The following is a 10294-nucleotide window of genomic DNA, read 5'->3' as shown; positions in this document are numbered from 1 at the left end:
TTTTTTATCATGATTGCAGATTCTAACATTTTTAGAAATTTGATTAACAGTCACTATCAGCTCATCATCAATTGGTTGCTCATCATCGTTAATTATAATTTTATTCTTCGTGTTTTTAAATTACTCTGGGAATGTTTGACCCAGCTTATTCCAGCTAACTGTACATGCAAAAACGAATAGCCATGACTCTTAACCAATATGAAATTCCCAACTCACGCCTAAATGATTTGTTTTTTCTCTTTATCCTGCGGGTCGATTCCCGGAATCGACCCGCCGCCGGTCGGGCGGGGCGGGGCGGCCAGGGGTGGCGCTGCGCGCCGCAGCGCCATCCCCAGGCGGGGCCGGGCGGGGCGGGGCGGCCAGGGGTGGCGCTGCGCGCCGCAGCGCCATCCCCAGGCGGGGCCGGGCGGGGCGGGGCGGCCAGGGGTGGCGCTGCGCGCTGCAGCGCCATCCCCAGGCCGCCCCGCCCCGCCCGACCGGCGGCGGGTCGATTCCCGGAATCGACCCGCAGGTTTGATTAAACATTCAACTACAATTCTCTAAAATTCTCCCTTCAGAGCGTTGCTGGGCGGGGGTAAATACGTATTTCCAGTAAATAATCTCCAAATAAACTACTTTGAATATTAGAGCCGCTAAAACTAATAGATTCAGTACCAACTGTAATCGCTGAAGCTAGTAGGCCATAAACACAAATTTGATCAATCTCCACATAAGACTTATCTTACAGTTATAGAAGTCGAATAGTTAGGGACACATAAGGCTTGGCATCTACTAACTTTAACAGTTTCCTCATAAATTTTCTTCTACGCAAAATTGCTTCTAGACAAATTTACTTAACTCTTATATGTTCTAACATTCTTGTCTGGACTCTGCATTTTTATAGTTATAGTTTGTTCCTAGAGAACTAATGAAATTTCCATGGAAATATTTTTCATATGATACGATCTCTTTTGGGATTTGAAAGAGGATTCCTACATTTGAGACTTTTGCTGCCAACATCATGATCAATAACGCTGCTACTTGAGGTTGATCCAAACCTAAATCCTCATTTGAATACGTTGTTATTTGTTTTACAAATTCATTCGCAGAGCACAAGACATATGTGCCATGGATTTTTCCCATGCAATACATAATAAAGATAATATCTTGATCATCGTGGGGATGCTTGTCCAGATTAGTCATAAGGGTTTCAAATGTCATTTTAAACATAGATATGTTGGGTAGCTTTATTTCGACCAAAAGGTTTCCTTGTTGCAGACCATATATCAGAGTTGATGTTGTCAAACATACCAAGAAATATATGCGTATATCCTGCACTATCGAATGATTAACATGAGCCATGTGTAGCAAACCATGCAAGGTATGCATGTGAACCTCTACAGAATCATCATTTAAAATATCCATCAATAAGTCCATTGCATTATCAGCAAATTTGTTAGAGAATCCATTGAGGCGTATCAAAGTGTCAATGGTAGCTATGCAAGCCTTTGAGAATTCGTTTTCAACTCCATGAAAAAAACTCCAGCAACGCTCTGAAGGGAGAATTTTAGAGTAAAGGAGAATAAAACTCTAAAATTCTCCTTTACTCTAAAATAATTTTGTGCACGTGTTCTGATTTGGTTTGATTTAGGTTCCTGTAAATTGTTTCCACTGATTTAGATTATTGAGAAAGTTATTTTTACACAAATTGAATTAATACTTGTGTTGGAGTTTTTAATTTATTATTTCATTTCGTTATTGTTGTAGGAGTTTTTAATTTATTATTTCATTTGGTTATATGTTTATTGAATTGTTTCATAAATGAATAATTGAAAGATAATTCAACTATAGAAATTATTACTGCGGTCTTTTTAATTTACCTCACCAAGAAATAACAACTAGATAGTAATTCTTGATGTGAAATCTAAAAACAACTCTAGATTATTCTGTGTTTGTTTAATAGATCGAAGGCTTTCATTATTGTAGTTTTTAATATATCTCATTAAGAATAATTCATATTCTAGATTATAATTGCATTTATAATTTAGCCATAGTATTTAGTTTGCATCTTGAACATTCAACATTTTATGAAGAGAACATCATTCATCCTTTATTATTAGCACCATTTACATGTGTCTCTTCATTGTATCATATTTTACTAATTATTTAACTCGTAGTCTAGGCATACTTAACATAGAACATAACTTAGGATTCATGTACATATAACAATAGGAAACTTTAGGATTCCATGGTTCCTTTCTTTACAAGAGGAAGACATCCAAATGCCAACAAACCCTTTAAACCCGTCAAGAGTGACTATTCCAAAAGACTTGGGCTATCTAAATATCCTCAGTCCAGGCCACATCCCCCTTCTTGACAAAGGGGCCAAAAACCCTCGTGTTTCATATTCTCTACATTCAGTACTAAGTAAATGTGCATGTATGGGAGTACACTGAGTCTATATGCATGCTCTCCAACATTTTCTACTATCTCAATGGGTTTAAAGGAACTATTTGGAAAGGCATTGGAAAACTTCATTCTTTGGGAGTATTATCTTTATCTTCAAACACTTTAACTAGGAGTAATGTAGCATTGACTGTAAAACTCCATTTTTTAGAGAGATTAACTTTGTCTTCAGATAATTTAATTGGGAACATTGATATGAAATCACCATTTGTTGGAGGCATTATTTTTTTATATGAACAAATTAACTATGAGCATCCCTAATAGAATCAATGATTTTATTTCACCTCAGTTTTTGGATCTATCACAAAAACTCAGGTGAAATGCAGAGGGGGGTGTAGGGGTAGGGGTAGGGCGGCGGGGAGGGTAAGGGTTAGGGTAGGGGGTGGCAGGGGGTTGGTTGGGGGGGGTGGGAGGCGAAGGGGTAGGGTAGGGGGTGGCAGGGGGTTGGGGGGATGGCGGAGGGTGGGGGAAGGTAGGGGGTAGGGGTAAGGGTAGGGTGGAGGGGGGTAGGGCGCAAGGCCCATGGGGCCGGCGTTAAGGAAGGGGGGGAGGAGTTGAGATTGGAGGGGAATGGGAGTTAGGGGGTGTAGGGGTAGGGGTAGGGCGAGGGGGGTAAGGGGGGTGTGGGGGGGAGGTAAGGGGTAGGGTAGGGGGTGGCAGGGGGTAAGGGGTTGGGTAGGGGGTGGGAGGGGGGCAGGGGGGAGGAGGGGTTAGTGGGGGGTAGGGGTTGGGGGTGGGGAGGGGGGGTAGGGTAAGGGGTAGGGGGGTGGCGGGGGGTGGGGGGTAAGGTAAGGGTGGGGAGTGGGGGAAGGTAGGGGATAGGGGTAAGGGTAGGGTGGAGGGGGGTAGGGCACGAGGCCCATGGGGCCGGCGTTAAGGAAGGGGGGGAGGAGTTGAGATTGGAGGGGAATGGGAGTTAGGGGGTGGGCTTATGGGGAGGAGAGTTGTGGGGTAGGGAAGGAAGAGTTGGGGAAATGGTGCATGAGTGGGTGAGTTTGGGGTAGCAAGGGCTGGCGCATGGGTAGGGCAGAAGGGGGAAGAGGGCATGGGTGAATGGGAAAGATCGGTAATGGGTTGGGGGAAGGGGGCACGACGACGGCCTACCCACGGTTATTGGGTGATTGAGTTTGAATAATTGTTTAAGACAGTTTATATAACTGATGTATGCATCGTATCTTCAAATCAAAATTAATGTTTTCCATATTTTGTTAAATGAGAAGTTATGAAGCATTTTTATGTTGTTGGATTATGTCTTAATTATGATAAATTTTATTGTTTAAATATCTACAATGCAATATCAAATTAGAGATATAATGTCTGTTTTATTCAGTATACAAATAAAGACTTTTGAATTCATTCAGTGATATAATTTGTTCATAATGTCATGTTTTTTTAGTTTTATAGTTGAAAAAATTTCAATTTCTTTTGTATCTAGCATGTTGTGGTTGAAAACATGTTAAATTTATACTTAGGAAAGAAAAATGATATTCTACCAGAAACATTAATGTGTTTTTTCCTTAAAATTTAACTTTGTTTGAGACATAAAAAATTGGTTTTATTAGCATTTTTTAAAAAGGTTGAAAATTGACCCTAAAAAAAAAAGTCATTATTCCAGTATCAACACTTTCGTTTTGAAGCTATATTTTGCACGAAAATTTCGTAGTAAATTTCGTAGTCACTGCCATTTTTAAAACACGTTCAAAATTGACACCTAAAAAAAAAAACATCGTTCCAGTATACACACTTTTCGTTTTTAGCACTGTTTTTTATGTTTTTTTGGGGTTTTTTGGCCAGAGTTCCCGTTTTGAGTTTATAGTTCCCGTTTCAAAGTTTACATTGTTGGCTCAGTCAAACGATACATTTGCCTTAAATCATCAGCCTTGAATGACCCGAAAATTCTCCCGTCTCTGGTGCAGAAGGTTCTGTCCATGATTGGGATTTCCTCAATTGCCCATCGTACTACATCCGTATATGGGAGAATTTGCTCCCGAGCTGTTATTCGATGAAGGAAGGAGTCAGCTAAGTCCTTTAAAGTACCATCAGATTTCCGAGTTGAATCTGGAGAAGCTTGTACTGTTGTCACTTCAGGTTCTTCGACTTCAATCAAATTGTAGGTACTTTGCCAAGTAGTTTTGCCGAGACCAGAACATGTAGTATCTGATATCAATCCTTTCTTTTTGTTTGTTGGATCAGCGACGGCTTGTCCTATGGCTGGCGCAGCGAAAGCGACTGTGGTTTTCTTAGACTTCTTCCCCATTTTGTTTGAGTTTTCTGCTTTGGAAGAATCCTGCACAGGCGTGAAAATAAGCGTAACACAGGGAATTGGTAGTGAAAATTGAATATGAGAGAGATATATTGATCAATGCGTGATGAGGGATTAACTTTAAAGTGGCTGCGGATACAATCTATGGGAATATTTTAGGACTTACAATTACATTAAATGGTCGTTTAGAACCTGCCAATCCTTTAAATGCCCATCATATCATTAATCGGCCAAATGATTTGTTTAAGCGTGCTTGGATGTTTTGGCGGTTGAGCGTAGGTAAATCATTGTTCGACAGATCAAGCTTTTAATATGAATTGATCATAATATCCCTCTGTCTTAACGGCTTTTTGAAAATTGCGCTTTTGGCTTTATCGCAATCGGGCATCGGGGAAAACTTAACTCCTTATATTGATACCTTTTGAAATCCCCGATCGCCGATAGCGATATCGCATCGCATCGGGAGTGTAAGTACTTTTACGGACGCATGGATGGTATATCGCCGATCGCCGATAGCCATATCGCGTCGCATCGGGTGTATTATCTGGGGCGCTTTAAAAACATGCATAGCATATCGCCGATAGCGATATCGCGTCGCATCAGAGTGAATTACCTGGGGCGCTTTAAAAACATGCATAGCATATCACCGATCACCGATATCGCATCGGGGAAAATGAATGGGCCGTTAAAGTATGCTTCCTATGTCATTGCGATATGCGATCTTGCGATCGCTTTATCGCAATGATAAAAGATTGATTATTTGTATTATTACGATCAAAATGGGTTTATTGAAAAGGTTTTCATAATGTTTTTTCATTTTGTTTTCGGACCTTTTTTTAATAATACAATGTTGATACCAATCAAAACTAAAGGGACCCATTTCATATGATAGTTTTCCTAAATAAATAATGATATGAAATGGGGGGTTGTTGTAGAGCACAACAGGCTCTTATGATCAGATGTGAAGAGACTGATCCATCTTATTTTGAGGAGGAAGTGAAGCAACCAGTTTGGGTTGATGCCATGGTTGAGGAATATGGATCCATTGTCATGAACAATGTTTGGGATGTGGTCCCAGACTAGTGGACAAGTTAGTGGTGAGTTCTTGATGGCTTTACAAGGTAAAGGAAGCATCAAATGCTAGTGTGGAGAAATAAAAGGCCAGGTTTGTGGCTTGAGGATTTTCTCAGGTGGAGGGGATTGATTACGATGAGACCTTTGATCCTGTTGCAAGCTACTCATCAATCAGATCCATTTTGGCACTGTCATCACAGATGGGATGGAAGATACATCAAATGGATGTAAATACAACCTTCCTTAATGGCATGATTGAGGAAGAGGTGTATGTTGAGTAGCCTAAAGGATTTTAGACCTTCAACAGAGAGTTGCATGTGTGCCGGCTCAACTGAGTGTTGTATGGGTTGAAACAAGCACCCCATGCTTGGTACACTAGGATCGATGGCTACTTCACCGAGTTGGGCTTCACCAAAAGTGAGGCAGATGTGAACCTTTACCATATTGTGGTTGAAGGTAAATTGTTGATTATTGTTTTATATGTCAATGATTTGATTTTGACAGGTGATGATAAGTTGATCTTCTTACAAAGAAAACCTTGCAAGAGAGTTTGAAATGAAGGAATTGGGGCTCATGCACTACTTTCTTGGCATGGAAGTATGGAAAGTTGATGTGGAACTTTTTGTCTCTCTGGGAAAGTATGTCAACGAGATACTCAAAGGGTTTCACATGGAGAGCAGTAAACCCATGGAGACTCCTCAAATGAGGATGCTACTTCCAGTGAAGTAGTGGAAGATATTATTTATAGGTAGCTTGTCGGTACACTCATGTATTTGGTGAACACATGACCAAACATGTGCTATGCAGCTAACCAAATTGGTCAAGTGATGGTTAAGCCAACCAAGTTGTATTGGAAGGCAGCCAAGCATGTGTTGAGATACCTCAGAGGCACTACTCAGTATGGTTTACGGTACAGATGGATAAAGGGATTGAAGCTTCAAGGCTTCACCGATGTAGATTGGGCAGGGATTCCATCCAACAGGAAGAGAAAATCAGGTGGGATCTTTAGTATTGGGTCAGAAGTTGTTTCTTGGTACATCCAGAAACAAAGATCAATTGCACTCAGTTCAGCAGAGGCATAGTACATGGCTGCTAGTCAAGAAGCTTGTGAGGCTATCTGGATGAGGAAGATTCTGGTTGGTTTGTTTGGTTAGCAGATGGATCCAACTGTGATTTACTATGACAATTAGAGTTGTATCAAACTCTATGAGAATATAGTTTTTTATGATCGGTCCAAGCATATTGATATCTGGTATCATCATCTTCGAGATTGTATGCATAGGAGAATTATGTTGTTGGAGTACATTCCCACATAGGAGCAGGATGCAGATATTTTGACAAAGGCTTTGTCAAGATGAAAATTTGAGTTTCACAGAGACAAGATCGAGGTAGTTTTTAATCCCTTTCTTGTTGAGAGGGAGTGTTACAAATAACAACAAGAAATTCAAATTTAATTTTTCCCTGAATTAAATTGTGAATTAAATCGAAATTCTATTCTCATAGCAACTTGTAATAGTTAACTAAGTTAATTTGACTTAGTTGACTCTATAAATTTGAGTTGCAAGTTTATCTAGAGTCATGTAGAGTGATTCCTAAATTTTAGGGGCTCGGGTCGACTTATTTTGAGTTGTAATTAATAGTAACTCAATCTAACTAAGTTAAAGTCAGTTAAAATAGTTCTAACTATTGGAGGAACTAGTAGAGGTCTAATAGTGGAGTAGTGCTCTAGTGCATCACCAGTGCCACACCAGTTAACTAAATATTCACTCATAAATAACTCATGCATGTTAGTTCAGAGGAAGACCCAATTGAGATTAGAGTTCAGGGATAGTGTACTATCAGTTGTATAATTTTCTGAGTTGTACAGACGGTGCATGTAATTAGTTGAGGACCTATGTTTGGATTGCACAGTTATGGAGAGTGGATTTCCCAATTAAATATGGGTAAATTCTCTTAGGAATTACACAAGGAAGTAGGGGTTTTGCAAGTAGAAAAATTGGCTAAGTGTTGGCTTGAGATGGCTTGTGAGGCAGGGAGTGAATGTACTAGTGCAGGAATTTTTCAGGACAAACAAGCATTGTATTTTCTTCTCATATATTCTGGTTAATGTAGTATAGATAGTCGGGGGTTTTAGCAGTTTCTTTCCCCAGAGAAATACTGTGTTATGTGCGATTGAAATTATTCCTTTTCTTCTTATTTTTTTCATCGATCAATTTTGGTTTCCACTGAAGAGTAGAGTAGATTCCTATCTTGTGTTTTAGAAAATCACATAATATTTTGAATCTAGAGTAAAAATATATAATTTCCATTTGTCATCCCCTGCTACTACCACCACACAATATTCCTCCACCTATCTTCCACATGGATGCATGTCATCCTGGTTTAGGTGCATTCCTTGCAATAATTACTAAACATGCGTGAGACCAATATGGATTTGAGTTGTTGGATCTAGGAAATATCAACCATTGGATCCATTATGTGCATGACTATCCATAGTTGTTTTTCATGTTGTGAACCCAATGTCATTTTGGACCGTTGATCTTGTGTTTTCTCCATCATTAGATTTGTTACGCGCCCAAGCATGTTTTAAGCCCCACTTGTGGTTTGCACCTGATATCGATCAAAACCATTAATCTTGTTGGTAGTGGTGAATCCTGGTCATTGATGTTTTGTTCAATGCATATTCCATTTTACCTAGCCTCCTACTATTTTCACGTCCCGTGTTCGCCACTTGGTGCCACATTACCAATCTTTTCCTTGTTGTCATTTCTTCCATATGGTGCCACCTAGCATGCCACATCAATGTTTACACTTGTTATCCATATCACCCTTTCCAACTAGGAGTGTTTAATATCAGGTATCAGGTTGTCAGAGTGTCTTTGTTCCTTCGAACAATTTCAATACTCTATGGTCAGATTGACTCTTAGATCTTAAGCATTATCATGTTAGCCCTATGTAACCAAGAGAGATGATAAGGGGCTAACCATATTCACCTTCTCAAACTTCTCAGTCTTCTTATATTGATCTACCTGCTCGATCTACTAGGCCCTTTGTGCTTGAACTAGTTCAACTAGCTCGACCTTTTGTTCAACTAGCTTGACATACTCAGCCTCTAGCTCGGACTACCATTTGGATAGCTTGGCCTGCTTGACCATCGATGTTGAAATGATTTGACTAACTTATCCTACTCATCCTTCTAACCTTGACATCAATGAAAATATATCAACACCCCTTAGGTTGTCCCACTTCCCTTCTAAGGTTCTAGCATAAGCCATCTAGGAAGTCTAAGAGTTATGGCTCTAGGAACTCCAACAACTCTAATGGAGTTTTTAGGAACCCTCCAAGACACACCCAAGGAAACCTAAACTAGACATTTCCCCCTCTAGAAATCTATCCTTCACCAAGGAAACCTAAGGATAAATATTCTCCCAATTCCACTTAGGATTTCACAGTGTTTGGAAAGATACATGGTTCTAGTGGCTCCTTATATTGCACCAACATGCAATGGTAAACATGATGATAATGAACCGGTATTAATGCCATATCACTAATCCCCAAAGTTTATATATGCATGGCTACTTTTTTAAACATAATACTCATGGGCTCCCTTTCCCACTACTTAGGAACTTAATTTAAAATCATATTTTAGGATTTAGTAATATATTTCTATGGTTCTTTGCTTAAGTTCTCTTGACTTAGCCCCTTTATTTAAGCTCTTAAATCCCTTTCCTTCTCATGGAGTACTAGCCCCCAATACTTTCTTATCTAACTTGGTATGTAGCCATGATGTATTTTATTAATAAGAGCATGACTATAATCCAACCTATAGGCACTTCTACCTAATATCACACAAGCACTCCATCCAAAGACATATATGCATAGGCGTTATGGCTCAAAAACATTCTAGCTCACCAACTTATAAAACATTGGTACTTTTACAACCTAAGGTATTGAATTGAAATATGGTAGGAAGGTCCACACCAATTCATGAGGTCATCAAGATAGCCAAGATGAGATTAGAAATATCATGGAAGATGTATGTATTGGTACACTAGAAGGTGGATCTAGTATCTTTTAGATTGAAGGGCATCGCATGATGCGACATAATGCCCCAATGTGTCATGAAAGTGGTCTTATACTGATCCATATGGCATATCTGGATTTGATTAAAGCTTGAGAATCTATCCATGATGATATTCATTGCACGATTATCCCCATGTGTTGTACATTGCATCAAGTGCAATTGGGGGATTGCATGTGGGGAGGCAAATCACCTTGTTTAAGGGGGGGTTTGGGGGGTGCAGTTGCAAGGGATTTTCGGGGCACCATCCCCGAGTAAACTTTTTGGGCAATTTTTTTAGTACGTTTTTGGTAGTTTTCAATATATGATTTTCGCCTTTAGTGGTTTTGTGGTGCATAGTGGTTTTGACCATGGTTTTGTAGTTTTTGATTACACTATGGGTGTATTCTAATCCATGGAAAATGGATTGGAAATTTATGGATGTTATGGGA

Source organism: Pinus tabuliformis, chromosome 9 (genome assembly GCF_031772625.1).
Source record: "Pinus tabuliformis cultivar Carrire ecotype Pingquan chromosome 9, CPIR1, whole genome shotgun sequence".
Lineage (NCBI taxonomy): Eukaryota > Viridiplantae > Streptophyta > Pinopsida > Pinales > Pinaceae > Pinus > Pinus tabuliformis.
This window is presented reverse-complemented; position numbering follows the sequence as displayed.